The sequence below is a fragment of the Salvelinus namaycush genome, chromosome 32 (genome assembly GCF_016432855.1).
Source record: "Salvelinus namaycush isolate Seneca chromosome 32, SaNama_1.0, whole genome shotgun sequence".
Classification (NCBI taxonomy): Eukaryota; Metazoa; Chordata; class Actinopteri; order Salmoniformes; family Salmonidae; genus Salvelinus; species Salvelinus namaycush.
This window is the reverse complement of record NC_052338.1, coordinates 22287298-22312308: the sequence shown is the minus strand read 5'-3', so window position 1 is coordinate 22312308 and position 25011 is coordinate 22287298. Positions and strand designations below refer to the sequence as shown.

Here is a 25011-nt window from a genome sequence, read left to right as displayed (position 1 = left end):
TCTGGCCTCTCTACCATAAAGGCCTGATTGGTGGAGTGCTGCAGAGATGGTTGTCCTTCTGGAAGGTTCTCCCATCTCCACAGAGGAACTCTGGAGCTCTGCCACAGTGACCATCAGGTTCTTGGTCACCTCCCTGACCAAGGCCCTTCTCCCCCGATTGCTCAGTTTGGTCGGGCGGCCAGCTCAAGGAAGAGTCTTGGTGGTTCCAAACTTCTTAAATTTACGAATGATGGAGGCCACTGTGTTCTTGGGGACCTTTAATGCTGCAGACATTATAGGTACCCTACCCCAGATCTGTGCCTCAACATAATCCTGTCTCGGAGCTCTATGGAAAATTCCTTCGACCCCATAGCTTGGTTTTTGCTCTGAAATGCAATGTCACTGTCAACTGACCTTATATAGACAGGTGTGTACCTTTCCAAATCATGTTCAATCAATTGAATTTACCACAGGTAGACTCCAATCAAGTTGTAGAAACATCTCAAGGATGATCAATGGAAACAGGATGCACCTGAGATCAATTTCAGGTCTCATAGCAAAGGGTTTGAATACTTATGTAAATAAGGCACTTCTATTTAAAATGTTTGATACATTTTCTAAAAACCTGTTTTCTCTTTGTCATTATGGGGTATTGTGTGTACTGTAGATTGATGATTCCTTTATTTTTTAAATCAATTTTAGAATAAGGCTGTAATGTAACAAAATGTGCAAAAATTGAAGTGGTCTGAATACTTTCCGAATGCACTGTATATATCCATCTTTATGATTCTGACTACAATAAATGGAACAGTCACTGTGGCTACAAAACAATGCCTTCCTATGGAGTCATAAGCTTGACCTTAATGTATAATACTCATACTTATGTTCGACACTATCATATGCTATTTAAAATGTAGGAAACATTAAGTGCTGTGGTATGGGCTGCACAAGCACATATAGACTAACATTTTCTGTGTTTGTTTGTTCAGCCTTTATAAGCACATCCCCGACTCAGGTTCATTAATTATACAACGCTTTTTAGTTGTGAGTCATATCATAATGCATTAAGTTGATGCAGAATTATTTTTTATAAAAAATGAAGATACACAGTGCCAAGCTAATCATACTAACATTTTCGTTTTCCAACATATTTTATTTAAGGGACTCATTTGTAAGTCAAATGATTTAAAAAAAAAAATGATTTGTGTAATTATCTTTACCCCGCAGCACATTTGAAAGTAGTCACGTGCCCTCAATGTTTAATATGTGGTTTTTAATATCCAAAATAGAACATCAATATTTAATGTGGACATTGGGAGTGATATTTTCTGGTGCGCCGTATTGTGCATGAACGCTTGAATGTGAAATAGCAGCTCTTAAAGTGATAGGAAGGCAAGCTACTGTGTTAGCAATGTTGCTATGGAAACAGCAACTCCTCCCAAGTATATCTAAGTACGCTGTAAGTAAAATTATCCACCGGTTTACGAGAACTTCTTCTGGACTTTTAAATGTAAAATCTATTTTTTTCCCTCCATTTTATCCCTCTAGACTTCAAGTAAACCAGACGGAGAACACAGACATTTGATGGTACGTTTGAGTGACCTGTTTAAAAGCTTAATATCCCGCTCTAAGCCAGGCTCATCACGGCGATCGTGCTCGACAGGTGAGGTTCTGACAGGAGAGCCAAAGAAGGAGCCGGCGTGGGCAAGCCTAGCATTAAACTGTCAACATCCCCTTGTCCCTGAGCATCAACTGTGGGCAGGCAGAACAAAGGAACCTCAGAGAAGATTGGGGTGGGGGGGCATAAAGCGGGGTAAAGGGGGTTAAAGGGGGGAGATGAAGTGGATTTAGAGATTATTTTCAGAAAAGTGAAATAAGGTTATGACCTGAACATACCTGGAACTGATGTGAAAGTATGTGAAACGAAACTTTGGTAGACATTGAAAGGTAGGTCTGATAAGATATTTCTGTTAAATACAGTATATACTGTATCTGTTAAGATATTTTGGCCTACTCATATCATGTTTGCATTATCAAAGTGGAGGATTGTGGGTAATAGGGAAAAACAACTTGCCTGGTTAGTCTTTAGAGTTGTTTTTAACAGTATGTGGACGGGAACACAGAATGCATTTTAAGCCAATTTATTTGTCCCAGCTTAATGTGCCCTTCTAGCATAAAGCCTCAAATGAGGGCACCATTTCTGGACATTGTCCTGAACATCCTAAACCATTTAGTGTCTTAATGAGCCCTCTAGCTTACATCAGCATTGCTCTGAACCCTCCATCCACAGACGCTGAAATTACGATTCTCAGATATTGTCCCTGAAAGCAGATTGGAACAATAAGGGAAGATTCTAGAATCCATCTCGGCAATTAACTTGAAACAAAAATAAGGCACCACAAACAAAATTTCTGCTGACAGGTCAATTTGGAGCAGTGGTGATAAATGTGAATGTAACCTACTACATTACTCTCTCTAAAACTGTGCATTTCCAACCATGGGGGTATCAGCTATAGGCCTGTTGTATGCATATGCTGTTTAGCTGCCTGAATCCTAACGCTGATGCTCTCTGATAAAACATGCATCTGTCAAAATTACCCAGGCTTTAAACAGGCCCTCACTTATAGTTATCACCATGGATACAGACAGTAGCACAGCTCTCATCGTATATAGTGTTTGAGGCTTGTGAGGCAGGAAGGATATTGTTAAGCGTAAACCCAGAAGCATTTTTAGAGCACCCAAGGTAACACTAATCTGATGGTGAGACAGACAGACAGAGAGCGATAGAGAGAGAGCGATAGAGAGAGCGATAGAGAGAGAGAGAGAGAGAGAGAGAGAGAGAGAGAGAAAGAAAGAAAGAGAGAGATGAGGGAGAGTAGCAAGAGAGAGTGTCAGAGAGAGACAGAGAGAGAGAGAGAGAGAGAGAGAGAGAGAGAGAGAGAGGGAGGGAGAGACGGAGGGAGAGTAGTAAGAGAGAGTGTCAGAGAAAGACAGAGAGAGAGAGAGAGAGAGAGAGAGAGAGAGAGGGAGGGAGAGTAGCAAGAGAGAGTGTCAGAGAGAGACAGAGAGAGAGAGAGAGAGAGAGAGAGAGAGAGAGAGACAGAGAGAGAGAGAGAGAGAGAGAGAGAGAGAGAGAGAGAGAGAGAGAGAGAGAGAGAGAGGGAGGGAGAGTAGCAAGAGAGAGTGTCAGAGAGAGACAGAGAGAGAGAGAGAGAGAGAGAGAGAGAGATAGAGAGAGAGAGATAGAAAGAGAGAGAGAGAGAGAGGGAGGGAGAGTAGCGAGAGAGAGTGTCAGAGAGAGACAAAGAGAGAGAATAGTTTGGTGTATGGATTTGTTCCAGGGCCATGATCAAAGTTCTGTCAGGCCAGTCGCTTTGTGTCTAATATTAACTGCCCTAAATATAATGCCTCACTGTCATAAGGTCTTACTTATAAATAGATCAACTGGCTGAACAGGCTTCTTTCACAGGAGGGGGAAGAGGGTTTGTTCAGGTAGATGTTGAATTATTATTAAACCGGGTTTGAGGTTTGAGTTCACTTAACAAACAAAGACATGCCAACACTTCCATTAAACGACCTGACAAATATCCGGCCCCAGTGTTTTTTAAATGTATTCTCCCTACCCAGTCCTCCAGAGACAACAATACTGCAAACTAAAACAAATGTCCTGTTTCTGTTCCTTGTGGCATTCATTACTATCTAATAAAGAAGATCCTCTCGGAGCAGCACGCCATTCAGAACTGTCAATAGCACCATGCAGCAGCAGTGACATTAGCCAGTGACAATCAGAATCAGAACCCAGAAAGCACAGTGGAAACAGTAGATCCATTACACGGTGAGTATCAGGACGTAACACGATCATGCAGAACATATTACATCATGCATCTTCTTTCTGTGCTTCTGATTGTGCTGCCAGCCGTCAAGCTGCACCGTAACACTATGACGAAATGATTCGGCACACCAGATAATCTACAACACCATGGTATACTATAAAATCATGCTTGCCGTTGTATCTGGAGGTAATGTATGCTTCGGATTGGAAGGGGCCCTCTCTGATACAAGGATGTTAAACGGATGGATCTCTTTCTTTGGACCAAGACCTTTAGAGTACACAAGATAATCTCCAACACTAGGGTATACTATAAAAGAATACTTGGTGTAACCGGAGAGAAAGTGACGGTGACCTCTCGAACCAGGAAGTATAATGGGTGTCTTACTTACTTTGGCCCAAGGATCTGTAGAGTTTATATAAGCAAGGGAGATTGGGAGAATTCTGGCCAAAGTCCCACCCTGGCCCAGTCACACATTGCCCATTTCCTAATTCCTTCTCTGTATAATTCTCTTAATATATCCCTGTCTGGGCTCTCGACACTGGGGTGTGCTGAGTACTCTGTCCTCAATGTCTGACATTCATCACCCATGCCAATATTATAGTCATGTCACTGTTGAGTATTGACAGCGACATGACTATGTCCCCAAAACATGGTTAAATCGCCTGGAGATCTTTCAAAGGCGCCTGGTACATCAACGTCATTATCAAAATCATGATTTCATCGAAGTTCATTTGGACACATATAGATAGCAATCTGAAGATCAGGATCACCTCCTTACAAGAGGGTGAGTGATGGTGACTGATTCTTCTCTCTCAAGGGTGTGGTGTTTGTTCTTTGGCTGTTCCAAGGCTCTGGTCAAAAGTAGTGCACTACATAGGGAATAGTGTGCTATATGGTACGCAAACTTTTTGTTAGCTCCTTGAGGCTGGTGGAGGTCAATGCCTGCCAACATTCCTATGTGCCAGTCCAGTCCAAGGCCTCTAAATTACCATTGGTGAATAGTACTGAGTAGCAGGGCCACGAACACTAAAGGGGAACTAGGAAGAAAAAGAGAGTGGATGAGAAAACACTAAGCCCATTGAAGCCCCTTTTCTAAGTGAATATTTACTGTTCATTGTGGTAGAATAGTCCAGTATCCTTTGACCTGTGATTTTCAGCCAAACCACTAGATAAGTAATACAATAGAGAAATGAATTCAGTTCGGATAACAATAGAACCAATAGGGAAAGTAATATGTTTAGGAGACCCTGTATCTTTGCTCTTGATACTGTATTGTCTTAGAACACACAACATGTGGTCCTCTGTAGCTCAGTTCAATGAGCATGGTGCTTGCAACACCAGGAAAGTGGATTTGATTTCCCGTGACCATCCGTACGTAAAATCTATGCATGCATGAAGTCGTTTTCAAATTAAATTAAAGTGTATTCATCACATACACAGGTTACAGCAGGTGTAAATGATGTAGTGAAATGCTTACTTTGTTTACACCTGCTTTGGATAAAAGCATCTGCTAAATGGCATACAGTATATTATATAGTATTATTATGATTAACAAACTGTAGAACTCAGTGAGTCAGTGGATATGAGCCATTTTTGTGTTTTTGTATTTTGGACACTACATCACTCTTATTCTACACAGAAACAACTAATTTAATCTCATTGTCATACCATGTGGCGAGTGCCATTCCCTGTTCCAATATAGTTAGTAAACAGCTGTTGGGTTCAATATAGGAGTATGTCTATAGGGAGCAATTACTTAATGATGTGTCCAGAGGGTAGGCCAGAGACAGACAACACAGCTGTACTGGATTAGCTATGCGGAGGACAAGTGCAAACCCAGGCGGCATTAGCACATGAAAGTGTGTTTGTGTGTGCGGTTCATGGTTGCAGTTTATACAAAGACTTGTATATTGCTCGGCATGACCCCCTGGTCGACCTGGTAGCTACTGCGGTGAGACAGGTGATCTCACCAACAGCACACATACACAAACAATCTCTTGTCAGAGGAGCCTGGTTTAGTGTAGATCATCATGTGCTTTCTTTATGCTGAATAAGCCAGATATTGTTGTTGTGAGGGGAGGCCAGAAGCGGGTGTTGACTTTGAAAGTAGGCGGTTCATTCGATTGTTACATGAAGCAGGCCTTTTCAGACAAGCTCCCTAAATAGCCCCTCATATCACTCTTAGATAGCCTGGGATACCAATGCAAGTTGGTGGCGTTGATATTTGGCAGTCTGGGCAATGTACATAGGCTTACGGTACGTGGCCTTCAGATTGCAGGCCTGCTTAAGGGTAGAGAAAAACAACTGACTGCAGTAGGTACTTATCTGTTTCAGCCGTGATGGGCAGCCTAGCTGTGAATTCATATAGGCCAAATAAGCTATATTGCAATCAATAAAAAAAACATATATTCTGGTGCTCCTAGCTTAAATGTGCTCCTAACTCTTTTTAAAGTTGGGAGCACCAGTGCTAACTCAGATTTTTTTAATTTAGAGCCCTACCGATAAATCATACTGTATGTCACAATTATTTAGTAGTACAGACCGCGTGAGACACATTCAGCCAACCCAGTCTAAATGCATGCTTCCTCAGCTATGTTGGGTTGCTGCATATATGGTGCTCAGCATGTATAACTGGAGTAGTGTGGATGTCAGCTCCCACTTAAACAGGCTTGTTAAAAGCTATGGGATTTAGATCGTTAAGCAGGTGGTCGCTGGACTGTCAGGGCCTCAGAGCTAAGAGACGGGGGAAAACGGGAGAAGTGGTGCACTTCTTTAAGTCCAAATGTCGGCTGATTTCAGCTTCTTGACAATGCACAAATAGGGCTATCAAAAGTAAAGACGTGCTAGCTGCATCAACAGCTTGCCGTTCGGGCTCAGAGTCGGAATGTCAAATTATCACTGTTGTAATACACATCAAGGAATTCCGTCTGACTGAAAGAGAGCTAATTTTAGGCGGTAAATGTATTTGATCTAACCACAGCCTTTAAGTTGATGCTTGGGATGGGCGTTATGTAAACTATGCAGAATTAGTGACAATCAAAATCTACACAAGACAAGTCAGGGTGAGCATCATGGTTGTGGAACCAATCAAAGTATGGTCCAGATAGACTGAAATCTGGTTCATTCAAATCAGCCTGTAATTGGCTAAAAATAACTATTTCCAATGCTCCTCATTTCACTGCTTTCGCCCACATATCCACTCTCTCAAAGCTATTATATAATCTCTGAAAGCTACGATTATATCATGTAACTGCACCTACCATTATAACCTGGTAATTTACTCTAGATATACTGGACAATTGTTCTAATGCATGGAGCAGGATGAAGAACAGCTTTGATGCCAGTGTTATGTAATGCATATTTATAGCCAAAATGTTACTGGGGTTTACCGAACCTGCCTCTACATCTGTAGGAAGGGCCACAGCTAGCAACATGCATTTCTGCTTTGCATCAGACCAGTTTACCATTCATTGATTTGGCAGTTGTGTATGTAGTACCTCTGTTTTTGACCAGGCCTGTGGATGGACTGGATTGAGCTGATTTGTGGGAAATGGGATTCCAGGTGTAAGATACGGTTAGCTGGATGACAAGTATTGACAGTAATGCCTGGTAATACCGTTGGAGGATGTCGTCACCCCAGCACAGCAGAACTGGAAAAGCAGAGCTGAGCAGATTAAAAAACCTCCCTCGGCCTCTCGCTATACCTGTACAGCAGCACTGTCATGACGATTTTACGGATTCACAACAGGCCTCACCAACTCTCTCTGCCCACTCGAATCTGCAAGCCCAAGCTTTATTGCCTGAAAGCTGCAACAAAAAACTACTAACAGAACAATCGAAAATTGTAAATAGTTTCTCAGTAGGGGTAGAGGAGGTTAGAGTTGGGGTTGATTTTTGTTGTTATAGCGTCATTTATTTCAGTATTGGTGTTTCCATAAACAGTTATCAATTGTGTTATGATTTGGGAATAACCAGGGGAGTACGACTAACCCCTCTTATTGAAGCCATGAAGTTGGGAATAACATCCCCTATACACTACCTGATGAACTTCACGGTGACTCAGTTAATCGGGAGTTAATCGGGAAGAGTATAGGGGATGTTGTTCCCACTGTGGCTATTAAAACCTACCCAAACCAACATTCGTGGATAGATGGCAGCATTCGCGCAAAACTGAAAACGCGAACCACCGCATTTAACCACGGCAAGGTGACTGGGAATATGGATGAACACAAAAAGTGTACTTAATCCATCCATAAGGCAATCAAACATGTAACATGTCAGTTAAGAGACAAAGTAGAGTCGCAATTCAACAGCTCAGCCATCAGACTTATGTGACAGGGTCTACAGACAATCACGGATTACAAAGGGAAAACCAGCCATGTCGCGGACACCGTCGTCTTGCTCCTGGTCAAGCTAAACACGTTCTTCGCCCGCTTTGAGGATAGCACAGTGCCACCGACACGGCCTCTCCCAAGGACTGTGGGCTCTCGTTCTTGGTGACCGTCGTGAGTAAGACATTTAAGCGTGTTAACCCTCGCAAGGCTGCCGGCCCAGACGGCATCCCTAGCCGTTTCCTCAGAGCATGCGCAGACCAGCTGGCTGGAGCGTTTTTACGGACATATTCTATGTCTCGCTATCACAGTCTGCTGTCCCCACTTGCTTCAAGGTGGCCACAATTGTTCCTGTACCCAAGAAACCAAAGGTAACTGAACTAAATGACTATTGCCACGTAGCACTCACTTCTGTCATCATGAAGTGCTTTGCGAGGCTAGTCAAGGATCATATCAACTCCACCTTTCCTGACAGCATAGACCCAATTCAATTTGTATACCGGCCCAATAGATCTACAGACGATGAATCCCGCCCTATGCAACTGGGTCCTGGACTTCCTGATGGGCCCCCCCCCCCCCCAGGTGGTGAAGGTAGTAAACAACACCTCCACTACGCTGATCCTCAACACAGGGGCCCCACAAGGGTGCGTGCTCAGCCCCCTCCTGTACTCCCTGTTCACCCATGACTGCGTGGCCATGCACGCCTCCATCTCAATCATCAAGTTTGTAAACAAAACAACAGTAGTAGGCCTGATTACCAACAATGACGAGACAGCCTACAGGGAGGAGGTGAGGGCCCTGGCGAAGTGGTGCCAGGAAAAAAACTCTCCATCAACGTCAACAAAACGAAGGAGACAGTAGAGGGAGCACGCCCCTATGCACATCGACGGGACCACAGTGGATAAGGTGAAAAGCATCAAGTTCCTTGGCGTACACATCACTGACAATCTGAAATTGTCCACCCAGGAGGTTGAAGAAATTCGGCTTGGCCACTAAGACCCTCACAACATTTTACAGATGCACAATTGAGAGCATCCTTTCGGGCTGTATCACCGCCTGGTACGGCAACTGCACCGCCCACAACCGCAGGGCTCTCCAGAGGGTGATGCGGTCTTAGGGGGCACACTGCCTGCACTCCAAGACACCTACAGCCCCTGATGTCACAGGAAGGCCAAAACGATCATCAAGGACATCAACCACCTGAGCCACAGCCTGTTCACCCCGCTATCATCCAGAAGGTGAGGTCAGTACATGTGCATCAAAGCAGGGACTGAGAGACTGAAAAACAGCTTCTATCTCAAGGCCATCAGACTGTTAAATAGCCATCACTAGCCGGCTACCACCGGGTTACTCAACACTTTACCTTGAGGCTGCTGCCCTACTGTATGTACATAGTCATGGAATCACTGGTCACTTTAATAATGTTTACCTACTACTATAATAATTTCATATGCATATACTGTATTCTACTGTATGTTAGTCAATGTCACTCCGACATTGCTCGTCCTAATATTTATATATTTCTTAATTCCATTCTTTTACTTTTAGATTTGTGTATATTGTTGTGAGTTAGATATTACTGCACTGTTGGAGCTAGAAATACAAGCATTTCGCTACACCGCAATAACAACTGCTAAATATGTGAATATGACCAATAACATTTGATTTGGATTTGAAGTTAATGCCGACAGCGGTACTACAGGCTGTTGTTTCCAGAAAGCAGGATCCCCCATTATAGTGAATGGAAAAATGGCAATCTTCCTGGTCAATATTTGTGTAAAGATTTTTTTTTTAAAGACAATCAAGGTGCCACTAATTGCTTTTATTACACCAGATGTATGTACTTGAACCAATTATTTTTTAAACGCACACAGAAGAAGTTATAAGGATAATTGAGTTGCTACCACTAGCCTGCAGTACCCTAGTCGGCCTTCAACTTGAGATACTCAATGAGAGAGTGCAGGTCCATAAAGCAAGATGGCAACACACTAAAATGGCACTTCCTGATCTTCAAATCAGCCACTGAGACTTCACGTAGGAAACAATGGGGTGACGTCATCAAAGGCTTTGTCCATTTTCTATTTACAGTCTATGGGAATTACACCCCTCTCAACATTAGTAGTTAGTGTGTATTAATAATGGGGGAGAATTGATTAACAAGGGTTGTATGACCATATCTCTAATCCATGTAAACTGAGGATACCGATACCTCTCCTTCTAACACAATGATAGGTAGCCTTTTCACACAAGGAACACAATGAGACATAGAGTAGACAGAGTATTCATCCATGTGAACTGTTAGTGTGTCTAGCACGACCACAGGAGCTGCTCCATCCCAGCAATCTATCATTGGATTATTTCATCTATCGTAACACAAGTCGGTAATCTGATTCCGTTTTCCATCACTAAGAACTGTCCAACGATGGAGATCAAATGCATTGTGTGACACCAACCATTCACTCTACATGTTTTAGTTTAGAACCAAAGACATTTATCTAGATTTGAAGTGAAATAAATGTGACTTCCATGCCTGGATTAGATAAATGGCAGATGAACGACTTGAGATTTGCATAATGCATATGTGGAAGAGAAAATGTGACTTTAATTTGCACTTTCCTATGTTTTCCATATGGTGTCTGCATGTCCATAAAGAAGACATCAAGATTATTTTTCCTCCATGAATTCAAGTTGATTTGGTAATGTCCCAATGATCCCTAGTTTAGAGAAACGTATAGGCACTGCTTGGCAAGCTTATCTGATTTATTCTGAAGTGTATTTTGCTCTTCAGTAAAATGCTTACTCTGCTTTCCTTTTGTATACTTTTTAGCCAGTAGTTCTGAAAGTAACGTTCAAGAGTAAAAAGTGATCCCCGAAAATTGCGTAATACGTCACATACAGTATGTGCAAATATGTGCACCACGTCATTGCTATCTCTCTCTACTGTGTGTGTGACTTGCTAGCTGTCACTCAAATGGCAAGGGGCTGAAGCTCATTGGTGGAACTCGAATTTCTAGAAAAACAGTCGTTTTCAAACTAGGGATTTCGTGGCTAGTTGAGGTAAGACAGTAATTATGCTCATAGATTATGTATGTATGTGTCACGTTCGTCGTATGAATCGGACCAAGGCGCAGCGTGGTATGCGTACATTCTTATTTATTAAAAGAATGAACACTGAACAAACTAACAAAATAACAAAATGAAATGTGAAGCTATACAAACGAGTGCTGACAGGCAACTACACATAGACAAGAACCCACGAACACCAAAGGGGAAATGGCTACCTAAATATGATCCCCAATCAGAGACAACGGTAAACAGCTGCCTCTGATTGGGAACCATATCAGGCCACCATAGACATAGAAATCACCTAGACCTACAAAAACTCTAGACATACAAAAAACCCTAGACAATAGAAAAACTAACGTACCCACCCTAGTCTCACCCTGACCTAACCAAAATATAAAGAAAACAGAGATATCTCAGGTCAGGGCGTGACAGTATGAACAATAAATTGAAACATCAAGCCCAAAGTGGGAGGTTTAAAAAAAAACGTAGTAGGCACCGATGTTCTGGAGCATGTCTTTAAATAAATACTGGGATTTTTTATGTATTTTTTTCCCCTACCTAGATTGAGTGAAGCGGGCTTGACAAAACCTATTCCCCGTCAGGAGACTGAAAAGATACGGCAGGGGTCCTCAGATTGTCACGTTCCTGACCTGTTTTCTGTTGTTTGGCATGTGTTTAATTGGTCAGGGCGTGAGTTTTGGGTGGGTAGTCTATGTTATGTGTTTTCTATGTTGGGTTAATGGGTTGCCTGGTATGGCTCTCAATTAGAGGCAGGTCTTTGGCGTTTCCTCTGATTGAGAGTCATATTAAGGTAGGTTGTTTCACATTGTTTGTTGTGGGTGGTTGTCTTCCGTGTCAGTACATGTTACCACACGGGACTGTTTCGGTTTGTCTGTTCCTGTTCGTGTGTTCTTCGTTTCATGTAAGTTCGTAAGTTTAGGTCTGTTTAGTTCATTTTGTTATTTTGTTTTTCTAAAGTGTTATTTTGTGTTTCGTCGTTTGTCTAATAAATCATTATGTCCACATACCTCGCTGCGTGTTGGTCTGATCCATGCTCCTCCTCATCCGAGGAGGAGGAATATGACGACGATCGTTACAGAACCACCCACCAAACCCAGATCAAGCAGCGGGTTAACGGACAGCAACGACAGCAGCAGTGGGTCAAGGAGGATTGGACATGGGAGGAGATTCTGGACGGAGAAGGACCCTGGGCAGAGCCAGAGGAGTGTCGCCGTCCCAAGGCGGAGCTGGAGGCATCTAAAGCGGAGAGGCGACGATATGAGGAGGCAGCACGGAAGCAAGGCTGGAAGCCCGCAAGTACAACCCAAAAATTTCTTGGGGGGGGCCTAAAGGGTAGTGTGGCGAAGTCAGGTAGGAGACCTGCGCCAACTGCCCGGGCTTACCGTGGAGAGCGAGAGTACGGGCAGACACCGTGTTACGCAGTAGAGCGCATGGTGTCTCCTGTACGTGTTCATAGGCCGGTGCGGGTTATTCCACCTCCCCGCACTAGCCGGGCTAGAGTGAGCATTGAGCCAAGTGCCATGAAGCCGGCTCAACATATCTGGCCTCCAGTACGTCTCCTCGGGCCGGTGTACATGGCACCAGCCTTACGCATGGTGTCCCCGGTTCGCCAACACAGCCCAGTGCGGGTTATTCCACCTCCCCGCACTGGACGGGCTACGGGGAGCATGCAACCAGGTAAGGTTGGGCAGGCTCAGTGCTCAAAGGAGCCAGTACGCCTGCACGGTCCGGTATATCCGGCGCCACCTTCCCGCCCCAGCTCAGTACCACCAGTTCCGGTACCACGCACCAGGCCTATAGTGCGCATCAAGAGTCCAGTGTGCCCTGTTCCTGCTCCCCACACTAGCCTTGAGGTGCGTGTCTCCAGTCCGGTACCACCAGTTCCGGCACCACGCACCAGGCCTACTGTGCGCCTCAGCAGGTCAGAGTCGGCTGTCTGCCCAACGCCGCCTGCACTGCTCGTCTGCCCAGCACCGTCTGAGCCATCTGTCTGCCCAGCACCGTCTGAGCCATCCGTCTGCCCAGCGCCGTCTGAGCCATCCGTCTGCCCAGCGCCGTCTGAGCCATCCGTCTGCCCAGCGCCTTCTGAGCCATCCGTCTGCCACGAGCCATTAGAGCCGCCCGTCTGTCCCGAGCCGCTAGAGCCGTCCGTCAGTCAGGAGCTGCCAGAGCCGCCAGCCAGTCAGGAGCTGCCAGAGCCGCCAGCCAGTCAGGAGCTGCCAGAGCCGCCAGCCAGTCAGAAGCTGCCTGAGCCGCCAGCCAGTCAGGAGCTGCCCTACAGTCATGAGCTGCCCTACAGTCATGAGCTGCCCGACAGTCATGAGCTGCCCGACAGTCATGAGCTGCCCTACAGTCATGAGCTGCCCTACAGTCATGAGCTGCCCTTCAGTCATGAGCTGCCCTCCAGTCATGAGCTGCCCTCCAGTCATGAGCTGCCCTCCAGTCATGAGCTGCCCTCCAGTCATGAGCTGCCCTCCAGTCATGAGCTGCCCTCCAGTCATGAGCTGCCCTACAGTCATGAGCTGCCCTCCAGTCATGAGCTGCCCTTCAGTCATGAGCTGCCCTACAGTCATGAGCTGCCCTACAGTCATGAGCTGCCCTACAGTCATGAGCTGCCACTCAGTCATGAGCTGCCACTCAGTCATGAGCTGCCACTCAGTCCGGAGCTGCCACTCAGTCCGGAGCTGCCACCCAGTCCGGAGCTGCCACCCAGTCCGGAGCTGCCACCCAGTCCGGAGCTGCCACTCAGTCCGGAGCTGCCATTAGTACAGAGTTGTCCCTCTGTCCTAAGCTACCTCTCTGTCCGGAGCTACCTCTCTGTCCGGAGCTACCTCTCTGTCCTGAGCTACCTCTCTGTCCTGAGCTACCTCTCTGTCCTGAGCTACCTCTCTGTCTTGAGCTACCTCTCTGTCCTGAGCTGTCTCTTCTATGTAGGAGGGGCCTTAGTGAAGGTTCCTGGACCATGGTCGGGGGCGAGGGTCGCCACTCAAAGGACGCGAAGGAGAGGGACAAAGACAGTGGTGGAGTGGTGTCCTCGTCCACCGGCGGAGCCGCCACCGCGGACAGATGCCCACCCAGACCCTCCCCTTGAGTTGTAGGGGTGCGCCCGGAGTTCGCACCTTGAGGGGGGGGTTCTGTCACGTTCCTGACCTGTTTTCTGTTGTTTGGCATGTGTTTAATTGGTCAGGGCGTGAGTTTTGGGTGGGTAGTCTATGTTATGTGTTTTCTATGTTGGGTTAATGGGTTGCCTGGTATGGCTCTCAATTAGAGGCAGGTGTTTGGCGTTTCCTCTGATTGAGAGTCATATTAAGGTAGGTTGTTTCACATTGTTTGTTGTGGGTGGTTGTCTTCCGTGTCAGTACATGTTACCACACGGGACTGTTTCGGTTTGTCTGTTCCTGTTCGTGTGTTCTTCGTTTCATGTAAGTTCGTAAGTTTAGGTCTGTTTAGTTCGTTTTGTTATTTTGTTTTTCTAAAGTGTTATTTTGTGTTTCGTCGTTTGTCTAATAAATCATTATGTCCACATACCTCGCTGCGTGTTGGTCTGATCCATGCTCCTCCTCATCCGAGGAGGAGGAATATGACGACGATCGTTACACAGATCCTCAAAAGGTTCTACAGCTGCACCATCGAGAGCATCCTGACTGGTTGCATCACTGCCTGGTATGGCAACTGCTCGGACCCCCGACCGCAAGGCACTACAGAGGGTAGTGTGAACAACCCAGTACATCACTGGGGCCAAGCTTCCTGCCCTTCCAGGACCTCTATACCAGGCGGTATCAGAGGAAGGCCTTAAAAATTGTCAAAGACTCCAGCCACCCTAGTCATAGACTGTTCTCTCTGCTACCACACAGCAAACGGTACCGGAGTGCCAAGTCTAGGTCCAAGAGGCTTTTAAACAGCTTTTACCCCCAAGCCATAAGACTTCTGAACATCTAGTCAAATGGCTACCCAGACTATTTGCATTGCTCCCCCCCCCCCCTCTCCACACCAATGCCACGCTCTGTTGTCATCTATGCATGGTCACTTTAATTAACTCTACCTACATGTACATACTACCTCAACTAACCGGTGCCCCCGCACATTGACTCTGTACCGGCACCCCCCTGTATATATTGTTATTTTTCTACTGCTGCTATTTAATTACTTGTTACTTTTATCTTTTATTCTTATCCGTATTTTTTTTAAACGAAGTAAGCATTTCACTGTTGTATTTGGCATGTGACTAATATTTTTTTTTATTTGATTTGATTCGACACCAAAGTTTAACAGAGAGAAATGCTATTTCAGGCTTGGCAGATTTGCAGCACACACTCATGAAGATTCCAGATAGGCATCCTAGGCTGCGTTTACACAGGCAGCCCAATCCTGATATTTTTCCCAATTATTGTCAAATAGACCAATTTGTGACAAAATGTCAGAATTGGGCAGCCTGGATTTTAAAACTGTTCTCGAAACAATTGAAATACTGTTCTATAGTAAATAGAACAGCATTAAACTGTTAACTAGAACTGTTAAACAAAAATATCTACTGACCGTTTTTGGAGCCATGACTTCAGTTACGTTGGCAATTATTACTAATTAACTGAAAGGTGTGGGGCACTGATTAGACTTGCATTCTGGTATTCATAAAAATATTTGTCATAGCATTCACACTAAACTGCATGTAAATTATATCATGCTTTATAAAGGATCCCATTATAATAAAGTTGTTTTAAGCTTTCAAACATCAAGCTGTGTGTGCATTCATTAAACTGTACTGTAACATTTTAACATTGCACTGACATTTATATAGGACTAAATACAAAATGTTCCTTGATTACAGTTATTTAGATGGAACAAAAACACTAAATCATTCTGTAAAGCACGAAGGGTGCTCCCACTGTTTAAATAGAGGAAATGTGCATTAAATGGTAAGTATGATGCTAATGTACATTGTAAAAAAACACCCACAAATTCATTTGTTTCAACTAATTATTATTAAGTAACTGGTTCCACAGCCTTTTTTAGTTTACTAAACTTTTCGTACCAAGTGTTACCTGAAGAAAAAAAGAGTCGGCCAAAACGTTGGCAAACATTCAGTCCATTTAAAATGGTCTCATATGTTAATTCACCTATAAATTATAATTTAGGCATCTTAATTAAAAAAGGCTGTGCAACTGGTTACACATACCGTACTTTTATCATACAATGTTTTCTACGCATATATTTGACACATGTTGACATTGTGCATGTTAATTTATACATTAATAATGGTGGCGTAACAACAGTGGTGACCCGTCATTCAGGGCAGTTTTGAGGGGGGGGGGGCTTGCCTGTTTTGCATGCTATTTTGGCATTAATACGTGTCACATATTAGTTTGCAAACAATGTTAAAAAAAACATATATATTTGAGTTAATAAAGCCGCATACAAACATGGTCTCTTTTTTGTTTTCTTAAGTAAGGCCTCTCCAAAATGCAGGTGTTTCAGCCTAGCTCAGAGCTTTCTGTGGTGGTTGGGCAAGCCAGCAGAAAATACAGAGCATTGCGCCGTGATTGGCACAGTGTTCTGTCACTCATGGGTATACTACATCACCGCCAAGTCTAAGGGTAGAGCTCTAAAATTCTAGCCCCTTGGGAGCTGCCATAGAGTTACATAAGAAGTGCCCATCCAAGAAGGCTCAAGGTCATTGGCCCCAGATAAAATGATCACGTTATATCTACAGTAGCTTTGATTGGACTTTGATTGGACAACATCAAGTCGACAATCTACTGCCAAATCCTTTTTAATCCTTGTCATATGAAGAGAAATTCTAGATCAAATGTATCGGTGCTCATGAGCCACTGGACATGAACATTACACAACAAGTTGGAAATTGCAAATTCAACAATGAGTGATTTGGAAGGAATCAGTAGCTAACTGCATGCATTGCAAAGCAATCATTAGCCTGCTATTAGCCTGCTAAGATTAAGGGTCTCTTTTCCTAGTTTAAAATTATAAACATTCAACATTGGCCATGCTGTCAATGAAGCATGATTTGTGCTGCTCTCAAATCAACTGCTAATTCGGAATTGCAAAATCTGTCTTTAGTTAGTTCAAGACAACTGGGAACTCAGGAAAAATGAGATACGACTGGGAAAATCAATTTTGAACTTTCATCTAACTCGGAATTGTAAAATTGGGAACTTGGGCCTCTTTCTAGAGCTACGACCTGAAGATCGCTGATGTCATCATGATTCAACTTTTTTTTCTGAGGTCCCTGTTGTCTTGAAAGCACCATAAATCCAGAGTAAATCCAGACTTTGATGACAAAGTTTGATGAAAATTTGACCACAAAGACTGCCGTGCCAAATTCCTGTTTAAGTGAGCACAGCTCAACAAGGTGAGTCCAAAAATGTATTGTATGCGTCTGCATAAATGAGATATGTATACTGTAGCTAAGAAAGTAACACTAAATGTATGCTGTGTAGTAAGCTGTTAGCAACACATGTACCTCACCCTTATAATTTAGTCTATTTTCACCTCTTAATTTCGCCTACTGTTCTGACTTGGTGGTGCACATATAGCCTATAACCTGTTTTTGAGAAATGTAATCATCGAATATTGTAAGAGCTTTCATTGTCTGCCCCCTTCACCTATAACCCTTTTTGCACTATTGGTTAGAGCCTGTAAGTAAGCATTTCATTGTAAGGTCTACACCTGTTGTATTCAGCGCACGTGACTTATAAACTTTGATTTGATTTGATTTTCAGTTATCCTACGGTTCTGACTTGGTGTACAGGGAGAAAACTGTAAGAACGGACCATTTCTGAATTCTGTCCCTGTACATTTCAAAAGTGCTGAACAAATAGTTATACTGACTACGTCCGTGCTAGCTCGCTCATTAATGTCTTTTTTCAATTACGGATTGCCTCTTATCCGCTTGTCATCCTCTTATGCCATAGTTTGTACATCTTCATTGTCAGTAGAAACTGCATTTCTTTAAGCAAGTCAGCCATAACAGCTATGTTTTTTTTAAAGGCAGTAAATGAGGCTGAATGAACTGTTTCGCTGCCAGACAAGGCTCGCTGATAGCCAGGTGTAGCAGTGGTGTAGTGCAATTCATGTATTGTTTAGTGTTGTGTAGTGTAGTGGCTTTGCTGGCATGTATCCCACATTTGAATTTTTTGGCCCATCAACATTTACCTGCTCAAATCGCCACTGCGTAGCAGGGCTATTGGTATGCTGTGAATTAAGAGGTTGTAAGTTCAAATCCGAGGTGAGGACATGTTGAATATTAATTACTGTATATATGAACACACACAATATAATCATGTATGTCAACTTGTTGAAAATATTGTATGTTTTAAGCACTGTGTTTGTGTAACTAGTTCTATAGTCTTTCTTTTTGGGGGGTAAGATGCTCAAGTAATCATTTCTAGTTAAATGAACATTATGAGACAATTTGAGCAAACACATAATTTTAAGTTGATGACATGTTTTCTCATGTTGTAGCTAAGTTTGGGCCAACTAAACATATTAAGTTTAGGTAACACTTTGACCGAAAAGTTGAGTAACCAAAAAAAGACTGTGGAACCAGTTACTTAATAATAAAGTACTTAGTTGAAACTTTTTTTTTACAGAGCACACACACACACAGCAGTGTGTATTTCCCATTCAACTCCAAGCCAATCTAATTTGGAGTTTTGTCAGTGTACGTATTACTTTTCCCCCCTCAAACATTCATGCAAGGCAAACGCATATCTTATCATGTCCAGGGAATGGGTAGTTGGCCTTCAACTCAGCAAAATAGTCTCTCATTTTTATTTGAGGGTTGAAGAAAGCCTGCAAAAAATCAATTCGTACCGATGCCAGGGTCTTGGCAGGCAGCAGATCAGCCATTGAGATTCTCATCACATTAGCCCTCAGCAAGTGGCTCCCTGGCCCACTAATATACAAAGAGCACAAGCCCCAGTCAGAATGTACATTTCTAGATGATCTTCTGAATGCTCGCTTGTGGTTATGCATGAATTGCTTTACTCGAGATAATTCACCCGGCCGATTGTGATGGAACCGATGGCCTCCCGCCTTCTACTAAAGATGTGGAGGCCATTTTGAGTTCTTCTATTTAAACAGGAAATTATTGGTGATTGAATTCCAGATGTAAAGAGATATCACATGATCTGATCTGGGACAACAAATTGCAGGCTGAGCATCTATTAAGAGCATGTAGGTTACGGTTCAGTTTTGTGTCACACCACTTCCTGAACACATATGTGATTTGTGATTGACGCTTGAATTCTGTCACGACATTCCACTGAGCTAAAGTCACTTAGTACGTATTCATTACCAGAAGTCACCCTGAAGGATTGTAGAGAGATTGAAATGCAGAAAGAATGGACTACAATGTGAATAACTTATTCACAACCAATGTCATGAGGACAATATGAACAGGATTCTATTGTACAGTATACAGTATATTTAACATCCTGTATACACATGTTGCATCCTAAATGGCACCCTATTCCCTTTATAGAGCACTACTTTTGACCACAGCCTCACTTTACTCTGTGCTTATTCATAACCACATGCTGAATGACCATAGGGCGACACAGATAATAGGTTCGTAATGCCGATGGATCTGGGTTTATTTTCCCTTTGACCCTCTACCCTTCCAATTTCACTCACTGAAATGGTCCAGGCTTGCTACTCCAACCAATTTCTGTTTAATTTCACCTTTTCGAAACAACCTTGTTCAATTACGGATCACTTAATGGTTTATTTTAATATGCACTTATTTGCAGGATGGCTTTGCATTGCCGGAGGGAGGGGTAACATTAATACTTATTGTGCAATTACTCCATTGACTGGGGCTATGGTAATTCTATCCAGCACGTTGCTTTCATCTCAGACTCATTATTAAGGACATATCAGGCGGAGGCACACGGCTGTCTATGAAGAGGCTCTTATTTGAAAACGGTCATGGATAATGCACATTATAATTGGCCCCAACACAGGAACAATAAATCTGGATGTGTTTAAAGCAAGTGCAGCGGATCACAGGCTTCTTCCTCTGTATGCTGATGGTGGATGTGTGTGTGTTCCTATATGCTGATAATGTCGTAGTTTATGAATAACTTTCCACAGCTCTTATGGAAAATATCCTGTCTGCTCACAACTGTGATTCTATTCTGTGTCTAACTGCCGTCGCAGTTAACTCACAGTGGCAGAGGAGACAGCCTTTGTCTCATGGGAAAATGGATTCTGTTTTCTATAGATTCCGCTCTGAAATACACTATATATAATAAGTATGTGGACACCCCTTCAAATGAGTGGATTCGGCTATTTCAGACACACCTGTTGCTGACAGATGTATAAAATTGAGCACACAGCCATGCAATCTCCATAGACAAACATTGGCAGTAGAATGGCCTTACTGAAGAGCTCAGTGACTTTCAACGTGGCACAGTCATCAGATGCCACCTTTCCAACAAGTCGGTACATCAAATTTCTGCCCTGCTTGAGCTGCCCCGGTCTGTAAGTGCTGTTGTGAAGTGGAAACGTCTAGGAGAAACAACGGCTCAGCCGCAAATTGGTAGGTCACACAAGCTCACAGAACGGGACCGTGAGGGCTGAAGTGCGTAGCTCGTAAAAACCGTCTGTCCCCGGTTGCAACACGCACTACCGAGTTCCAAACTGCCACTGGAAGCAACATCAGCACAAAAACTGTTCTTCAGGAGCTTTATGAAATGGGTTTCCATGGCTGAGCAGCCGCACGCACACAAGCCTAAGATCACCATGTGCAATGCCAAGCGTGGCTGCAGAGGTGGAAAGATGCCGCCGAAGAACATGGCTGACGTTTTACATTCTCCCAACCAATTGTGCTATTTTGTTAGTTTCTTTGCATTTTGTCTAACTTATTTTTTTACTTATTGTGTACATAATGTTGCTGCTACCGTCTCTTATGACCGAAAATAATTTCTGGACATCAGAACAACGATTACTCACCACGGACTGGAAGAAACTTTTTCATTAACGAGTTGACGAGAAGGATATCCTGCTTTGACTGGAACAGGCCCAGATCCCCGCCTTTTGCATGAAGAAAAGATGCAGGAAAAGGGGACGCAGATCGGGCGGCCTTCTGAGAATCCGTAGGTGAGCGAGTAAACTCCCACTGCCTTCCGTTCTTCTTGCTAACGTGCAATCATTGGAAAATATAATTGATGACCTACGATTAAGATTATCCTACCAGGGCCTCCCGGGTGGCGCAGTGGTCTAGGGCACTGCATCGCAGTGCTAACTGCGCCACCAGAGTCTCTGGGTTCGCGCCCAGGTTCTGTCGCAGCCGGCCGCGACCGGGAGGTCCGTGGGGCGACGCACAATTGGGCTAGCGTCGTCCGGGTTAGGGTGGGTTTGGCCGGTAGGGATATCCTTGTCTCATCGCGCTCCAGCGACTCCTGTGGCGGGCCGGGCGCAGTGCGTGCTAACCAAGGGGGCCAGGTGCACGGTGTTTCCTCCGACACATTGGTGCGGCTGGCTTCCGGGTTGGAGGCGCGCTGTGTTAAAGAAGCAGTGCGGCTTGGTTGGGTTGTGCTTCGGAGGACGCATGGCTTTCGACCTTCGTCTCTCCCGAGCCCGTACGGGAGTTGTAGCGATGAGACAAGATAGTAATTACTAGCGATTGGATACCACGAAAATTGGGGAGAAAAGGGGATAAAAAAAAAAAAAAGATTATCCTACCAACGGGACATTAAAAACTGTAACATCTTATGTTTCACCGAGACGTGGCTGAACGACGATACGAACAATATAGAGCTAGCGGGATTTTCCATGCACCGGCAGAACCGAGACGCTACCTCTGGTAAGACGATGTGTGTCTATTTGTCAATAACAGCTGGTGCGCGATGTCTAATATTAAAGACGTCTCGAGGTATTGCTCGCCTGAGGTAGAGTACCTTATGATAAGCTGTAGACCACACTATCTACCAAGAGAGTTCTCATCTATGTTATTCGTAGCCGTCTGTTTACCACCACAGAACGAAGCTTGCACTAAGACCGCTCTCAACCAACTCTATAAGGCCATAAGCAAAGAAGAAAATGCTCACCCAGAAGCAGCGCTCCTAGTAGCCGGGGACTTTAGTACAGGAAAACTTAAATCAGTTTTACCAAATTTTTACCAGCATGTCACATGTGCAACCAGAGAAAAAAAATCATAGAACGCCTTTATTCCACACACAGAGATGCGTACAAAGCTCTCCCCCACCCTCCATTTGTCAAATCTGACCATAATTCTATCCTCCTGATTCCTGCTTCCAAGCAAAAACTAAAGCAGGAAGTACCAGTGACTCACTCAATACGGAAGTGGTCAGATGACGCGGAAGCTACACTACAGGACTGTTTTGCTAGCACAGACTGGAATATGTTCCGGGATTCATTCAATGGCATTGAGGACTACACCGCCTCAGTCATCAGCTTCATCAATAAGTGCATCACCGCCTGGTATGGCAACTGCACGGCATCTGACCGTAAGGCGATACAGAGGGTAGTGCGAACGGCCCAGTACATCACTGCGGCCAAGCTTCCTGCCATCCAGGACCTATATAATAGGCGGTGTCTGAGGAAAGCCTATACGATTGTCAGAGACTCCAGTCACCCAAGTTATAGATTGTTTTCTCTGCTACCAAGTCTAGGACCAAAAGGCTCCTCAACAGCTTCTACCCCCAAGCCATAAGACTGCTGAGCAATTAATAGAATCACCACCGGACAATTTACATTGACAACCCCCCTCCCTTTTGTACACTGCTACTCGCTGTTTATTATCTTTGCATATGTCACGACTTCCGCCAAAGTTGGTCCCTCTCCTTGTTCGGGCGGCGTTCGGCGGTCGACGTCACCGACCTTCTAACCATCGCCGATCCACTTTTCATTTTCCATTGGTTTTGTCTTGTCTTCCATCACACCTGGTTCAAATTCCATCAATTACATGTTGTGTATTTAACCCTCTGTTCCCCCTCATGTCCTTGTCCGTAATTGTTTGTTGTAGTGCTTATGCACGGTATGCTGGTATGTACCGGGTTTTGTTTGACCCATTTATTTTATTGTTCTGTTGATGGTGGTTTATGGTTATTAAACACAACCGTTGTAAATCAGTTTCTGCTTTCCTGCGCCTGACTTCTCTGCCGCCAGTAGCATCGCATTACAGCATAGTCACTTCACCCCCAACTACATGTACAAATTACCTCAACTAACCTGTACCCCCACACACTGACTCGGTACCGGTGCCCCCTGTATATAGCCTCGTTCTTGTTATTCTTATTCTTATTGTGTTACTTTTTGTATTACTTTTTATTTTAGTTTACTGGATAAATATGTTCTTCTTTAACTGCACTGTTGGTTAAGGGCTTGTAAGTAAGCATTTCACGGTAAAGTCTACACTTATAGTATTCGGCGCATGTGACAAATACAGTTTGATTTGATTTGTATAGCTCACCGCCATTGGACTCTGAAGCAGTGTAAACGTGTTCTCTGGAGTGATAAATCACAATTCACCATCTGACAGTCTGATGGGTGAATCTGGATTTGGCGGATGCCAGAAGAATGCTGCATAGCACCAACTGTAAAGTTTGGTGGAGGAGGAATAATGGTCTGGGGCTGTTTTTCATGTTTCGTGCTAGGCCCCTTAGTTCCAGTGAAGGGAAATCTTAATGATACAGCATACAATGACATTGTAGATGATTTTGTGCTTCCAACTTTGTGGCAACAGTTTGGGGAAGGCCCTTTCCTGCTTCAGCATGACAATGCCCCTGTGCAAGCGAAGTTCATACAGAAATAGTTTGTCGAGTGGCCTCCCGAGTGTCATAGCGGTCTAAGGCACTGCATCGCAGTTCGATCCGAGACTGGGAGACCCATGAGGCGGCGCACTATTTGCCCAGTGTGGTCCGGGTTAGGGGAGGGTTTGGCCACCCGGGATTTCCTTGTCCCACCACACTGTAGCGACTCCTTGTGGCGGGCCGGGCGCCTGCAAGCTGACGTCCGGTCGCCAGCTGGACGGTGTTTCCTCTGACACATTGGTGCAGCTGGCTTCTGGGTTAAGTGAGCAGTGTGTCAAGAAGCAGTGCGGCTTGGCAGGGTCGTGTTTTGGAGAATGCATGGCTCCCGACCTTCGCCTCTCCTGAGTCGGTAGGGGAGTTGCAGCGATGGGACAAGACAAACTACCAATTGGATATCACGAAATAATAATAGTTTGTCGAGATCGGTGTGGAAGAACTTGACTGGCCTGCACATAGCTCTGAGCTCAACCCCATTGAACACCTTTGGGATGAACTGCGAGCCAGGCCTAATTGCCCAACATCAGTGCCTGACCTCACTAATGCCATTGTGGCTGAATGTAAGCAAGTCTCTGCAGCAATATTCCAACATCTAGTGGAAAGCCTTCTCAGTTGAGCGGAGTCTGTTATAGCAGCAAAGAGGGGACCAACTCCATATTAATGCCCATGATTTTGGAATGAGATGTGTTCACATACTCTTGGTCATGTAGTGTATGAGTTCTCACATACTGGAAAATGTTACCAATAAACTGTTTGAACATTTTTCAAAATACATAAAACTATCCACTCTGGGACTATCCAGATGATAGGATGGTGTACATAGTCAGAACGCTCTCTTACGGTGTGCAAAACCCTGACAGATACCTGGCCACGCACATGCTTGTACTCCTTGTCTCGCTCTCTCACTCTCTCTCCCTCTCACACCCACACATTTTCTCCCCATCAAAAGGTTACACAAAAACACAAAAGGGACACAGACATGCACACAGAAAC

The 25011-nt window shown here is 44.3% G+C and overlaps 1 protein-coding gene across 1 annotated transcript in view; it reads right to left on the bottom strand.

The window, feature by feature from the left end:
- The window catches only part of LOC120027058 (CUB and sushi domain-containing protein 3-like), a 704521-nt gene that overhangs the window by 459154 nt on the left and 220356 nt on the right, over positions 1-25011 (bottom strand). The gene's annotated exons all lie outside the window — the stretch shown is intronic.